This window comes from Cyanistes caeruleus, chromosome 1 (genome assembly GCF_971803275.1).
Source record: "Cyanistes caeruleus chromosome 1, bCyaCae1.hap1.1, whole genome shotgun sequence".
NCBI classification, from domain to species: Eukaryota; Metazoa; Chordata; class Aves; order Passeriformes; family Paridae; genus Cyanistes; species Cyanistes caeruleus.
In genome coordinates this window covers 132,076,351-132,090,922 of record NC_141701.1, presented here as the reverse complement: position 1 = coordinate 132,090,922, position 14,572 = coordinate 132,076,351, and the positions used below count along the sequence as shown (strand labels likewise).

Sequence of the window (14,572 nt, the reverse complement as noted above, 5' to 3'; positions counted from 1 at the left end):
AGAACCTCTGAAAATCACACTCAGATAAGGAGCTGGGTAAGCTAGAAGGAAAGCTTTTAAATGTTCACCTGAAAGGAAAGAGAAAATTCTTACAGCATTTTCCTTCTGTGGCTCAGCTCATGGCAGACAGACCTTCCAGCTTTACATGGTTTGAAGGTCATGTTCTGGCTCTAACCAGGCTTTAAGCCAGGCATATCTAAATCAGATTGCTCCCTTAGAGTAGAACTGCCACACCAGGACAAGCTCAGTGTCTTGTATCAGTCTTGCAGGGTGGACAAACCTTGGTGATCAAAGCAAGCACATGTGATTTGCCCCAAGAAGCAGAGTCCAAGTCACTTCATATTTAGAACTTTGCACAATTTCTTTTCCAATTTGGTTAAAGTTTAGCTGTTGTGACTAGAATAGTCAGACTTCTATTTTACCTTATTTCTGTGCAGATAACAGTCTCAAAAGCTAGGCTTCTCTGAGCAAAGTCACATTGAAGTTTCTCTTCCTCAGAGAGATCTGAGACCAGCATACCCCTAAGTGTTTTTTCATTAACATCTCTTTAGAAGAACTTCAGGGGATTTTTCATTTTGGGCAGCTTCCAAAATTACTCCTGATAAAAGGTCAGATAAAAATTCTCCTCCAGGGTCAAACATTACATTAATTATATTTTACATGCACACATAGTGTTTTTAGGCCAAAAATCAGAACAGAAGTCACATTATGCTATATGCAAATATGGGCTAAGTTGTGCATGTTGATACATACACTCATATTCTTAAGACTTAATGGACTTACATTTGCTTCTTGAGGGTTCTCGGGTACAAGCATATACTCTCTTTCTTGCTAGGAAAAGATGAAGGAAAGAAAGTCTCCTTTTCAGGAATGCATATCCAGCCTTCATTCCCTCCAAATTTCAAATTTGAAACAAGTGTACATCTAACTCCACTCTTTGCTGTTATTCTCATTGACTTTCATTGGTTTTCTCTCTATTTAAGACCACATACACATATTTTCACATGAGCTTAAACATTTCAGTAAGCATGCTGGGTGGAGCATTATCACTCACTTGTACAGTCCTATAGAGCCACACCAAATCACCCGATGATCTTTACACGCAGAAATGCACCACACAAACCTAAGCAATGGATGAGTGATATTGATCAAGACTGAACATTACTATCTAGAAAAACTTAGATGAATGAACCCCAACATCAGTTCTGCGACAGATCACCAGTCACTGATCCACTGAGACCTGTAAAGCCATGCATGGTGGAAAAGAACATGGAGACAGGGTTCAGTGTCTCATTCAATATCACAGACTGCAGCAAATTAAATAAGCAGGGGCTTCTAGAAAGCCAGCTTCTTTACCAGGGAGTAATGAGCTTAGATGCACAGAACTAAACTTGTTTTTAAGTTCTTACTCCCATCTGGGTACAACAGTGGAATGCTGGGAACAACCAACACACACACGCTGACAAAATTGTCAGGTCTCCTACATATCCTTCTAGTACTTTTCCAGGTAATACTGAATTTTCAGTCTTAACTGGACATAGAACCCTGTTTTGCCTTTTTGTATTACAGAATTTCTGAAAGAAGATACAAACTCAGTATTTTTATCCTGGAAACTATTATCGGTTTTTCAAAAAAATCCTCGCTACCCAGTCAAAAGTGAACAACAAAGAACAAAGTCGGGCAATAAAGCTTACAGAACGCCGGAGTTCAAACTTTAAAACCAGTTGAAGATTTTCAGACCCATCTGAAAAGAATCCATTTGCCAAAAGGAACACAAATCACAGCGAAAAAAGAGGCACATTCCTTTCACTTGATCACTAATCCTCACTGTAGTGACTCTGACAGGGCAAAGACAACTGTGGGATAAAACAATTCTCTCTTTACATTTTGAGGAAAGAGGTGAGATCCCAAAAGAGCAGAAAAAGGGAGTAGCTCAGCAGGTAACACACTGTTCTTTGATCCTACCTCCTCCACAGAAGTTACTTCAAGAAAAACCCTGTGGCTTTGGCTACACAAAAGTAGGGTTTCAAAATATCTTTGAGAAGACTGATTCTACATTTCTAGGATCCAAGTAAAAAACTGTGATTTACTTAAAGCTGTCATCTAAGAGATGGTGGTGGTGGTCTTTCTTCTTCTTTTTATCTGAGTAGTTAAGTACTTGTGAAACATATCCCAGCTACTGTTAGGATAAAATGCTTTTCTTGAATTATTACCAACATACATATTACTATCAGACTAAAGATATGGCCACTGCTTAGAAAATTCTGAGGAAACTTTTTAATTTGCAACCTGAAAAATGACATCGAAGCAGAAAACCTACCCTACCAGTTTTGAGAAGGTGTAATTTCTTCTTAGAACTAGAGGATGAGATACTCCGCCCTCCCTTCCAATACAGCTGGCAATCCAGTTTTCCAGAAATGCAATAAATGTAAAAGAGTTTAACACTGTTCTGAATCAAACCAGAGACTTGAACTTTAGGTTTCCACAGTCTAGCTGGATCTCTAATTCCCTCATACCAGATAGGTGGCCAGTCTGATGCAAGCAAAAGCCTCCTGTTTTCATGAACCTTAAGAAGTCTTGGTTTCATCTGACTAAAAAATGAATTTGTTCAGTATTTCAAGTACTGAAAGACGGGAAAAACATTTTAGATCTACATCAAGTGAAATAAGGAAAAAAATTCACAGAATGTTCAGAGGCATAGTCCTTTAATAAACACAGAACTCACTGGAGCCATATGCTCCTCTATATACTGATTTTTATATGTGAGAAGCAAGCTGATGGCTCCCTAACCATGGAGGGGAAGCTTTGACACTTGTTCCTGCTGCACCATGCACTAATTTAATAAATTAGCATTGGTCACCTACATGAAATATAATTAAGTATCTGAATGCCATTGTTGCCACATTGGATTATAACTATGAAAATGAATGTGATGATGGTGACAGGATGGAAAATATTATGTCTGTTAAATTCCAAAACATGGGAGGCATTCATAATAAATGACACTTATGTAGCCTTTCATCAAACAACCCCAAAGTACCTGACAAAATGATACAAAACTACTTATTAGAAGCATTGCTTCACCCATCACTGAAATACAGCCCCCAGCAGAAAGAAGGCAACAACCTTTACACACTACAGAACATATTATGACAGGGAACATTGAATAATGTATCCAGTGTAAAGCAGAAGGGAATTCCAGACAAGTAAAACAAAATTTCCCAAAAGTAAGTGACCTCCAGTTAAAAATTTGTTTCATTCAAGAACTGTCACAAGTCTCTAGCATACAGAAGATACCACCCTTAATAACAGACACCTGAAAAAAAAGAATTATGTTTACAGGTATCTTAGAGATCATATATACATTCAAGTACTTGCTAGGCTCCTCGGAGTTCCTCACCAACAGGACCTGTATGCTTCAACTTACAACCAAACTAGCCACAACACGAGACCTGCTGCAGAGGAGTTGCCAAAAGCCAAGGCCACTGCCCAGCAGTGGCTTTGTCACCGTGCTGAAGCACAATTGGCAGGGGGAGCTGAACCTCCCTCGCTCAGATTCAGCCCCCCTTCCGCAGCTCCCCGAGCCGGTGCCAGGGGAGCAGGGAACCTTGCCACAACAGCGTCTTGGAATGGGCAGCAAGGCTCAGGCCACCGAGAACCCGCATGGTATAGGAATCCGAACAATACACACAGGCAAGCCCGGAGCTTTGCTGCCGAGCCCTGACAAGCTTAAGCAACTCTGGAAGCATCTTGCAGTGGGCTGCTGGTGCTTCCAGATGGAGAGGCTGCTGAAGGCAGGCTCTGAAGGTCCCAGTTTTGGATTGAGGCATTTGTTCCTTCACAGAGACACCCTAGGGAACTGTCGGGAGAGGAGTACTGGAGAGGACGTAGTTCCAATATTTAACTTGTTATGGCTGTGCAAATATTAAATACCAGCACCAATAATAGCAACGTAGCTGCACTCACACAGTGAAGCCGCCTGAGCTCGGGGCTCACTGTTGGTAACTATCATCTGGTGCTGTAAAACGCTTTTGCAGAGAGGAGCTGCTCGTTCCCTCACACTCCAGACGTGCCGCGGGGATCCTGCCTCACCCAGCGCCGCCGTCCCGGCCACCTCTGCCCCTCGGCCCGCAGCGCCCCTCCGCCGGGGCTGCACCGGCTGGGCCGGGCCCGAGGCAGCCCCGGCCCGCGGCCCGAGCCCGGCCCAGCTCTGCGCTCCCCGCCCGCCCCAGCCCCGAGCACCGCCAGCCGCCTCCCGCTCTCCCGCCTCGGGCCTTCCCGGGCCAGCAGCGGAGCGAGCGAAAGCCGCTCTCGCCCCTCAACTCGGGCGAAGTTTCCCGGCCCGAGCGCCTTATCGGGCCGAGGGCACCAAGGGCCGGGCCGGCACGGCTCTGGGCCGCGGGAGGTGGCGGAGCGGCTCGGCAGGCGCTCCCCAGCCCCCGCTCGCTCACCGCTCCGGCCCGACCCTCCGCCGGCAGCACCGCACCCCGCAGGGCCCCGGCTGGCAGAGAGCCGCGACCGCCCCGAGCGGGGCGGGACTTCCCGGGGACGGGAGCGAGTGGCGGAGCAGGCTGGGGGCGGTGGGGCCTGGAGAGCTCGGGGTGCCGCAGGGGAGAGCGGGAGAACGGCAGCGGTGTGGAGCGCTGCCCCAGTGCCTCCTTACGGCGACCCGCCCGGCCCGCTGCCCCTCACACCCCTTCCTCGAGAGTTCCCCCGTGGAGTGAGGGGCAGCTGTGCTTTGTGTCATCCTTGCCTCCTACTACGAATGAGAGTCGGTGGCTGTGAGCATCCTGCCTGTCCTTGTGCGTACCCCCTGTTTACACAGGGAGAGGCTGGAATCACTGAGTCAGTTTGTGGGGGCGCGGGGGTGGGGGGGTGGGAGTTCGCGCTGAGTGCTTGGGCTTGCAAGAGGCAATATTTCCTAATCTGCCCTTCAGTGTAAATACGAAGGTTGAAGAGGCACTTCCAAGTATCTACACGCAGGATGACAATGACTGATTCTGGAAGAAAGTGCAGGTCCAGAGTATGAAATAAAAACACAACACCAAGTTAGAATCATTAAGCTTGCAAAGGCTACCAAGATCATTCGGTCCAACCTTTGAACACTGCCATGTCAGCCTTAACTTGGCATTAAGTGCTATGCTGTTCCCGGAGAAGTTCATTCCGATGCTTTTGAACCCTTTCAGTAAAGAAATTTTTCTGATGAAGAATTCACCTTCAGAATCCTTTACTGAGAACCTCAAAAGTGGCTTATTTACCTAAGGCTCACAGCGTGCAGTGTGGTACTATTCCATTTTATAGAAGGGTAAACATGCTGACAACATGACTAGCAAAGGCACAGGGGACAGAACTTCTCTAGCCCTTACACGTAGCCAAAGCTGCAGCAAAGTCAGCCGGTGCATTGAGGAGACATGTAATCTGAAGTCAGGAAGTGGACCTCAAGCCTTTCTGGGAGAAGTACTTTTTTCATTGCTATCTGTTCTACTTTGACTCTTCCTTGTTCCCATTTGTAACAGGCTGGTGCCAGCATAGCAGCACGATGCCTGCAAATAGATTCTTGTGTGCCTGCCTTTAATATGGCCTGGGGGAGATGGATCCTAGCTTTTATTCAGATCCCAGATAATCCTGTGATGCAGAAAGTGAGTGGGCAAAACTGGGAATGAAAGCCAATGCATGCTGATGCATGGGCCGTTTATCATCTATCTTACAGTGAAGGACAAAAGTGGAGGTAGTGGATGAAAAATGAGGAGGGTGCTGAAGTAAACAGCTTTAGAGAGGTAGGAGGTAGAATAAAGTTGTTCTTTTATGAAAGCGATGGAGAAATTAAATTTTGGCTTAAAAAAAAAAAAAAAAAAAGGAAAAGTAAAAAAGGCATTTTGAGAATACTAGACCTGAGGGTTAGAGTCCTCAATGACTGCTGATATTGGTGTGGGGAGGACACAACCTTTAGGATCTCAACTGAAGGGAAATTATTGCCCAGTAAGGGAAAGTAAAGATGAAAACAGTGACACAAGTGAAATGCTTGGGATCTTTTGAATTAACGTCCACTCACCAGGAATATGCAGTAGTGATTAATAGAAATAGATGGCTAGAGCTAAGCTGTTGGGATGGTTCCATTTGTTTTTATTTGCTTCTCATATGAAGTCAAGTGAGTAGGGGTCCTGTGAAGATTAAGTGGAGATATGAAGACCTGGAGATATGAAGGCCCGTCATTTCTAATGCTTTGTATTTCAACATGTTCATATTGCTGGGCAGTCAGTGCAGGAGAAATTATGTATGAGGGGTATGTTAAAAATAGTCATGTAATGCTTTATAGAGCATCATTTGTCACTGGCCATATCCAACCTGTTTTGAAGATTTGTGATGAATTTTACATAAGGCCTGCACTTCTACATCTTTTGTGTTTTAAAATTTACAAGCAGTATTAAAACTTGGGTAGGTACAAAGTAAAACCATATTCAATCTGCATTTTTACACATGCAGAATGAGCTTCTCTTTAAAGCAATCTTCACTGTGTCCAAAGCAAAGTAAGATACTATATTTTAACTTCAACCTGCTACAAAACAGAGGCTTGTAAACATAGTGGGACTGCCTCGTTCAGACCAAATGCATAGTGAACAGTGAAAACAAGTCAGCAGCTGGCAGAGTCTATACATATGACACTTGGTTCACAATTTAGGGGATATACGGCCTTGTGTAATGTGTCTGATATTTGTATCCACTTTCCAAGTCTGAAAACCAGGCTGTGGTCTTTCTAGAAATATTTAATTGGTTGCCAGATTAAATGGTTCATGAAACTGGGAAATCAACCCACCACTCTTGCCCCCTAAAGCCTTTTAGCTATACAAACAGCAGTGACAACTGTCAGTAACACCACAAGCTAAAATATCCTTATTGCATAGTTCAGAAACATGGAAAAATAGTTTACTATTATAAAAAGAAAGAAAAATAAAAGGTGTTCTTTATTTTGCCAGGTCTGCACTAAAGCAAAGCTTGATGTCAGTAGCTTTTGTAGATGTTACAATTTGGTCAGGGTTAAATCATGCCTGTGCTTTTGTCCACCTCAATCATGGCATGACCATAAGGAGCACTGAAGCCAATGTTCCTTTTCAATTTGGGACACTGTTGTAAACTCTGTCCACTGTTTAACAGTAGACACAAAATAAGGACAAAATACTTGCAGTGCTTGAGCTTCAGTAGCATTTCTTCTCTTTCCAAAGGTGTATGAAGAAAAGAGCAGACCAATAGTTGCAACATTGAGCCTGGGTGACCTGGGGAAAGTGCTCTCAAGGGTCCATACCCAGAGGATGTATAGTTCCCAAAACCAGGTGGGTTTTCCCAGAGCAGAGAGGCTGTGAGAACCACTGACACCTGGGTAGCTATGGAAACAGCTGAACCACTACACTGGGACCCCAAGGAGTGGGACCCCTGGGACTGAGCTCTTCCAGACTGAAATCTTCTGCTCGGGGCTCAGTTTCTCAGGTGATACAGGAGACAGAAAAACCATGCCATGTTTTTGTTTTACTCAGAGAAAAACTGATAAGAAAAACTGACAAGCTTAAATACAATCTTTTTCTTCTTTGAAACAAGTCCCTTTTGGAGAGGCTGTGGTAACAGTAAAACACTACAGCTTTCATTAGGCCAGCTAGGCTGCCCAGGAAAGTTGTGAAGTCTCCATCTCTGCAGGTATGTAAAATACATGTAGATGTGCTGCTTAGGGACATGAGTGGTGGGCTTGGCAGTATTGGGTTAATGGCTGGACCCAATGACCTTACAGGTCTTCTCCAGTCCAAAAATTCTATGGTTCTGTGATTCTAATGTGACTGGAAAATCAAATGAAATTTCAGGTACAAGCAAGCACTTTTTCGATATCATGCTGTATATGAGTTATTCTTCTGGTACGACTTGATGACAGAAAATTCCAGTTTGCTATAGTAAAACTTAGTGACTGGAGGCCCCAGATTAGTATTACTCCTTCTTCAGGAAGGTAGTAAGCACAGAAAAGAAAGAGAGTCAGAATGTAATTTAGGCACTATTTGTGCAAGGGCCATGGCAAACGCAAGCATTTGCACGTGCTGGTGAGGAACAGGAAGAATAATTTGCTCATATGCACAATATAACCCACAAGTTGGTAGGATGAATAAATAGGACCTCCAGAGCATAAGAAACACTTCAGAGATAATTCATTCAGAAAGGGTAAAAAATTGAAAAAAAATAATCCTCCAGAGAAACCCTTTATTGACCATGCTCTTTCCAAAGGGACTCCATGAACTTAGAGGGTTAGAAAGAATAATTTGCTTGTCAATCTGGCGTATGCCTATTGCTCTTAAATGACAGAATGACAGACAGGATTCCTTCTATGCATGCAGGATATGAATTGTATGGTAAGTAGGGTTTTGAAATCAACCATAACTGTTTGGAAGGGGCTTCAGGTATGAGTTTTTTTGTTCAGGAAATTGTGTTTTATTGATTAAGTGTTATTCAATGATGACAGTGACTTTTTTTGAAAAATTCTGATGTACCGAAGAGGTAGATACCAGTCTGAGTGTTAAATTGCAGATGTTCCAAGGAGCAAATAAAAATTGGAAGAAGTAGGCAATACATAATATTTAAATAGAAATAACACAAAGCTATTCATTAACAGCAAAAGTAAATATGTCTCTAGAGGCAAAAGGCAGAGCAATGTTGACTTTGACTAAAGATTTATTTAATTCTACATTCTTAGTTATTACTTGAGTTAGTGGAGAGTATTTAGAAAAAGCCAAGCCAGGCTGATCATTAAGAAAGTTTGTAGAATTCAGCTTAATGTTATTTCAGAATACCATTACATTCAATTCTCTCAGCACCTTCGTCTGTTTTTCTTTTGACTAGGCTAGAAACTCTAAGCAGCTTGTATGATGGTACCTCTCCTGTTATCTTGTTGATTAATATTTTAGGAGGTAAGTATTTTCAAGCTTTTGTTTGATCCGAAAACAACTTTTTTTTTCCCAGAGAGGAGTATACAGACAAGTATTCCTGGGAGTCTGTAAGCTTCTGAGGTGTTTTCAGCAAAAAGTGCATGTTCACCTTCCATGTTAAGAGAAATTTTTTCAAAGACATGTACATAAGTTTACTGGATCTAGATGACAAGTGACTGCGCAGACGTTTTAAAGAAAATGACAGATTAAAGTCACATACAGTCTTAAACTGCAGGTGTCTTACTGTAGATGATGACACAGTAGAGGGACAGAAGAAAGAGAAGAATGAAAAGGAACAGAAGAGAGGAAAGTTTCACTGACAGAGTGGAAGATGGGCTGATGGGGAAATTTGCATAATTTATAAAGGCTGCTGGTCAACAGCAAAAGATTCCCAAATAAACATTTCCAGCTCTTCTCAATAAACATTTTTTTACAATACAACAACAACAACAACAACAAAAAAAAAGAGTAAATTTTACTGTTTCACTTACTGTTATTTATTTGAACATCATTTTATAGTACTGTGTGGAGGAAATTTTGAAACAACTGCTGCTTTGTTTCCAGCTCAGTGCTAGGATGACTTCATTCAGTATCACAAAATTCAAGCTTATTTCTGCTGGTGATCAGTGATAACACACATGAGTAAACCAAGAGTTGTCACTTCAGCCTGCCACTTTACCTTCATTTTTTTGATAAATCCCAAGAGCTGCAGATAAATGACTTTGATACCATCTGTACTTGCAATTAGTACCAAAGTTACAAATATGTTCATGTGGATGTAATTGAGGGCAAAACTTAAGGCTGCTAGATTTCAATTCACTGTACAAACACAATTTCTTCCAGTTATTTGACACCTTTTAAACTTTATGTCTTTAATGGGGGAAGCTGAAAATGAGAAAACTCCTTAATGAGGAGAACTGAAATGGAGATGGCTCTGCAGGCTCAAAGTAAACCATAAAAGGAGGCTACACTGGGTTTTTTTCCCTACTAACTCACTGTATCAAATCCTATCTCCTTAAATCAGCTCTCTATCTCCCATTTCTTTGTTGGAAACATGATTTGTTCTTCATTTGCCTCATATTTCCATTGCTTAGGAAAAGGGCTCTGAAGGTCAGGAGACAGCTTATGTTTAACAAAAGATAAAATTTGGCTTACAAGCCTTTGGTTTATTCACCAAAATCAGGTTTTTTATTTTGTTTAAATGTTCCACTGTTAATTTGGGCACAGAAAGATGCTATAAGTGTTCTTCAAACCTAGGAGTGAATTTAGGGGCATGAGATCGGGTCTTCTATGCCCCACTCTCTAAGTAGTGTTTTTGAAATTACTGAGAACACTGCCCTTGTTCTGTCCAGATGGTTATTGAATTACGAACATTATTTAATAGAAGATACAACCAATGGCAATTTAGAAGCATATGAAGTTAACATGCAACATTCAGGCTGCAATCCAAAGTAGAACAGATGGATCTGAAATTGGTTAATGCTTGATCAAGGAAAGCTCAAGTATTTGTACGTATTAATGCTATCTAGATTCCCCTGGTGATCATGATGCACCCATGCATGCCTTAGCTTGCCTGGACTTTGCACTAAGGTAGCCTGCTCCAAGGAGCTGCACCTTCAGCAGAGGAGTTACCACACAATGCCTTTAACCATTTCCCTGTTGAGTAAACCTTTTATAGTTCTGACTCCAGCCATCCACATACTGAAAGTTTTATTTGTGAGGTCTTCTTTTTGTAAACTTACGTTATTTGTCTATTTTTTTCAGAAGCAGGGTTTCTTTATTTTCCCTTCTTACAGCATGGCCACCTGCTACTGCTTCAGCTTTAACTGCATCTTCTTGATCTTTTATTCTTGCTTTTTCACTTACTTGTTGTTTTCACCTGTCTCTCTAAGTAATAATAAGCATACATCTTTCCATGCTTCAGTGTCCAGCTTCTTGCTCTGCTCTGTCTTCTCAGTTTTTGCTCTCTGTCATGGCTCATGAGACACATAGTTCAAAACTTTCTTTTAGAGAATGAAAGATATTGTATTTTCTCCAGTCTTCCTCTAACTCTTCACTTTAACCTTGAGCTTTTCTCTGATTTTTAAAAAATAAATCAATGTCTACCACTAGACCAAATAATTGCCTCTCCATACAACGTAATATATTATTATTTCATATTTTATTAAAAATTATATTAGTTTGTGCTTACAGCAAAAATGTAATACAGCTTTAGGCCTTACAGAATCATGTTTGGGAGATTATAGAACAACTGAAATGTAATACAGCTTTAGGCCTTACAGAATCATGTTTGGGAGATTATGGAACAATTGTTCTGATCCGTGAAATTAACTACTGAACGCTAATCACAATCAGATTTAGCACACTAAAAGGGGATTCAATTAAAAATTTAAATGCCTGAGAGTTTTACTTTCTGATTTGCAGAACTGAAGCTTACTCTTACTAACGCTGACTGTATTGCTTTCCCTAACACGTGCATTGAGGACAGTAATTTACACTGGAATCCTCTCTTTACTGCCTCTCTTTCAGGACAACATCAGTTTATTTGAAGGGACAGTCTCTCCCAGTCCTACTCTGTTGTCATATTTTCAGTCAGTAATGGTGCTGTGATGGTAGGTTTGTAAGTGGTCTGGAAGGTCCCTTGGGATCAGATTGCTGTTTAAGAGTTGAGCCCTGTCAGTTTGCCTGCCCTGCCAAGAACTTGCTTTTATCTGTGGTAATTGCTTTTAGAGCTGGATAGCAAAGAGGCTCTTCTCTGAGACTCCCATGCTTCATCCTTGCTTGTGGCAGACTAGTTTCACAGCTGCTCCAGCCCATTTAGGAGTCATTTTTCTTTCACCTAGTGGATATAAATCTGCTGCATTCTGTCTGCAATTGACTGTCCCTCTGCTTTGCTTTAGGACTTGTCCATTCAGCAGTGCTTAATGATCCTGATCCTGCAATCCCTTGGTGTTGACCATAAGTTGGATGGGTGAGGGGTCAAGTTTGAGTCCAACTGATAAAAGTAGAAATGACTGCCTCTTTTAAGTCAAACTAGGGTGAGCAATTTCTGCTGGCTTGCTCGATGTAGGATGCAGCTGCAGTCAGTCCATGCTGTTTAAAAGCAAATGTTTACAGGAGAGAAACGGTTTTCACAAGGCAAACAATTTTTCTCTGGTTCTATCAGATTTTCTAGTTATTGATCAGCACAGCTACTTCTTGAAAGGGAAAGAAAGAGCTCACTGGGGTGAGCAGCAAAGTGGAAGAATTTACACTGTATTAATTTGTATGATACCAACTGTATACTCCATGGTATTGCTTCCAGTCATATTACATGGCTGTAGAAATTTCAAGGCTGACTGCTGTCACTTCCAGAGGCTACAGCAACTGCTGGGGATTGCTGGAGTGAGGATGACCTGGATTCACCATTTTCTTGCATAATTCGTCAGTTGTGAATTTCTGATAGGGCCAAGAATCTGGCTTGAAGGTAGTTCCCTTCTGTGTTGTGCACACCATACAGGAATTGATGCAGCCATGGGAAAAGGGGAAAACTGACAGCTCTTCAAGAACAACTAACTGGCGATCAGAAAAACAAGTAAAAGGATGGTGGGACTATTAACTATTGGATGCTTGTGGGAGAACAGGCCAAAAAAAACCTTTTTTGTTTTTATTTTTCATTTACAAGGAGCTCCTTGAGTTTTTATAGATTTTTACTCTTTGGTCATGTGCTGCTTTAGACAACATTTTGCATCATTAATTCCCTTGATCCTGCAGGCTGCTGCATGTGGGAAGCCCTGTGCTCCCATGTGGAGCCTCACCATTTTTAATGGTGCACTGTGTGTGCAAAGGCAGTTCCCCCTGGAGAGAGGCTTTCAGCTTGAGGTGCATTAGTCAATCTTCCCTTGTTTGTGTTGCTCTTGCAGGCAAAAAAAAAAAAAAAAAAAGAGGTAGCAAAGAACTGAAAGCCACACATGCATCCTGATCCACATGCACGCAGAAATACACTTGCACAAAACCAAAACAGATATTAAAGAAGCTTTTCTGGTTAATTTTTGTGTTCTCTAAATTATGAGCTGACAGTATCCCCTTGTATCCTGAAAAAGCATTATCAATTGCAACCTCTTACAGGGAGAGATTTCTCATTTTTCCATGTTTTGATTTCTGAGGTTAGAACTACAGTTATTTTATATGTACATTTTAATTTTTTATTCATATTTGCTGTGGAATTATAGTTTTTCATCCCCATGAAGAAAGTCAAGGACAGTTCTCTTTCAGCTGAAAACATTCTTTCTTCAAAAATCTGGCTGCTGTGTTCTTTGATTTATTGCCTTGGTGAACAAGATACCAAGTCTTATGCCACAATATTCCTATTATGAACAGGAGTGTTTTTTTCTCCTCTCTCAGTGATAGATAAATCAGGAGACATTGCATTTTCAGAGGATAAGTTACAGTTTCTGAATATTATATTAATTATTTCAGACAGTGCACTTGAGATGCTGTACCTGCCTACTTAATTGCTTTGCATAAGTTGTAAGTCTAAGTTCTTATATTGTCATGAAGATTGTATAATCACCTGTGCAAAGGAATGTGAAAATTTTGTTTAGTGAAATTCCACCTCCTATTTGTACCAGTGACAGCAATCATGTATAGAAGCTCATATTTATAGAGAGATCATTTTCTGAGGAAAACAGATGGGACAAACTAATAAGAGATACTGGGAACATTTTATAAATTTGGGGTATATATCTGTTTCCTGACTGAAAGTCTATCAATTCAGAAATATTAACTTGGTATATTTAATATAATTGTCTGTAACATGGGTGCATATGCAAATATGCAGACTCAATTCCAGCCATTTGTGTTCTAACAATTTGTGGCTCCCCCTAATAAATTTAGGCGAATATTTATAACTCAGAAATAATCACATCCCAGAGTTTTGAACTCAGCCAGACTCAATGAGATTTTCCAGCCAGTAGCCCTCAACACCCAATCCAGATGATGAAGATCCTGGTCATAGCTTCCTTTCAGTTGTATCACTTACCCCAGTTGTATCACTTACCCTAGAGACCTGGAGAAGTGGATGCCTCCTTTTACAAGGACACCTTTAACTGCTGGAAAATCTGATGTTCTGTAAAACAGCAGGGGACTTGGGGCTAATTTATCTAAATTGCCTCAAATAGCTACATTGTCTAGAGAAGGAGCTCAGGAACTGTCTACTGCTCTGTCAGTCTTGCTGTTGGGAATGATGCCTTAAGTTTTAGCTTTCATATTTTCCAGATTTGGTACTGTGTTGTTATATAACTCTGAACTCCATATAAAGCGTTACCAAGTCCTCTTCACAGTGCAGTTAGACTAAACAATCCTTTTCCAGCCTGAGAACCAAGGACACAGCTGCAGCTTCAGGCCCAAAAAGTATAAACAGCAAATTGAGGAGAGCAATCCGGGAGGATGGAACTTCATAACATGGAGCTGTAATTGGACAACTAACCCTAATATGTAAATGGAATAAATAATGTAAAAGTGTGAAAATGTGTGACCCATCATTGATCTAGGGTGGAGCCTCAGCCAGGCTGTTGTACTGCCCAGGGTGTATCCTTTGAAGGCCTTTTTAATAAATACCTACTTTTTTCCTTTAA

General features: G+C 41.4%; 1 protein-coding gene and 1 long non-coding RNA gene across 8 annotated transcripts in view; one reads left to right on the top strand and one right to left on the bottom strand.

Moving 5' to 3' along the window:
• The window catches only part of PTER (phosphotriesterase related), a 20,483-nt gene extending 15,822 nt beyond the window's left edge, over positions 1-4,661 (bottom strand). The window contains exon 1 of one of the 7 annotated variants that reach the window (XM_086858996.1): positions 4,452-4,661. The gene's annotated coding sequence lies outside the window, so the exon portion shown is untranslated. Of the gene's footprint in view, positions 1-93; positions 169-3,364; positions 3,441-3,966; positions 4,168-4,451 lie in introns of those variants that run through there. The other 6 variants (XM_086858986.1, XM_086859025.1, XM_023920266.2 and 3 more) reach the window with 6 other exon arrangements.
• LOC111924173 (uncharacterized) lies at positions 4,619-14,572 on the top strand. The gene is made up of 3 exons (XR_015278382.1): positions 4,619-4,802; positions 7,221-7,686; positions 8,992-14,572. It is a non-coding gene; the product is annotated as an uncharacterized LOC111924173 (long non-coding RNA).